General features: G+C 49.1%; 1 pseudogene; it reads left to right on the top strand.

Annotated features, from left to right (window-relative positions):
- Positions 1–548: 548 nt before the first annotated feature.
- LOC102251936 lies at positions 549–1,025 on the top strand (annotated as a pseudogene).
- The last annotated feature ends 84 nt before the right edge of the window (positions 1,026–1,109 follow it).

Raw genomic sequence — 1,109 nt, forward strand, 5'->3', positions numbered from 1 at the left:
GGGACTTCACGGATGTTTAGAAATTCTTTTTTTCTGAACCCAAAACATTGATTTCAGAAAGTAGCAGTCAAATTCACAGATGACAAACTTGTATGTATGTATTTAATTATACATGAATATACTCCATAAACATTTTAAATGGCACCGAAGTGCCTAAATCGAGGACACGCTTCTATTCCACCTCCCTGTCTACCCCGCTGTCCCCAAAAACACGAAGAGGCCGTGAGCACCCCCTCCTCGGAAATAAGGATGAAACTGGAGCTCTTTGCTGAAAACGAGCGTTTCCGGTTCCCTAGAACGTGATCAAAGGCCCAGAAACCAGCTTGCAGCCTGCGCTGTGCATCTCCCAAGCCTTTGCAGGGACACAAACAGCAGCCTGGGGTTTTGCACAAAAACAGGACCCTCCTATGTGAGCCGCTCTGCCCACGGCTCCTTCACTTAACGTTCGGTGTTGACATTTCCTCACTGGGGCCTACAGGCCTCTCTCGTCCCGGCTTCACCATCGTGTGCCATTGACGATAAGATGTGCCATTTCGATCCTTTTCCAGCCTCCAAGATGTCGCGAAGAGAGGACGTGGTGGGTCCTCCAGGGCGAAATTCTGGATTTCCCTGGGTCTTCCGGTCGGAGCCGTGATCACCTGTGCTGACAACACAGGAGCCAAAAATCTGTATATTATCTCTGTGAAGGGGGATCAGGGACGACGGAACAGACTTCCGGCTGCCGGTGTGGGTGACATGGTGATGCCACAGTCAGAGAAGGCAAACCAGAGCTCAGAAAGAAGGTGCACCCAGCAGTGGTAATTCGACGACGAAAGTCACACCAGAGAAAAGATGGCGTGTCTCTTTATTTTGAAGATAATGCGGGGGTCCTAGTAAACAGTAAAGGGGAAATGAAAGGTTCTGCCACCGCAGGACCAGCTGCAGAGGAGTGTGCAGATCTGTGGCCCAGGATTGCATCCCATGCTGGCCGCGTGGCATGGTTGTCTGGTGTTTTTGTAAAGGAAAAGCCCATTAAAAACTGGTGACATGAAAAGCAAACAAACAGAAAAGATGAGTCATCACTTATTGAATCGCTGCCCTATGGATTTAGGTTGCTTCTAACATTTTCT

This window comes from Myotis brandtii, unplaced genomic scaffold, assembly GCF_000412655.1.
Source record: "Myotis brandtii unplaced genomic scaffold, ASM41265v1 Scaffold18732, whole genome shotgun sequence".
In the NCBI taxonomy this organism is placed as follows: domain Eukaryota; kingdom Metazoa; phylum Chordata; class Mammalia; order Chiroptera; family Vespertilionidae; genus Myotis; species Myotis brandtii.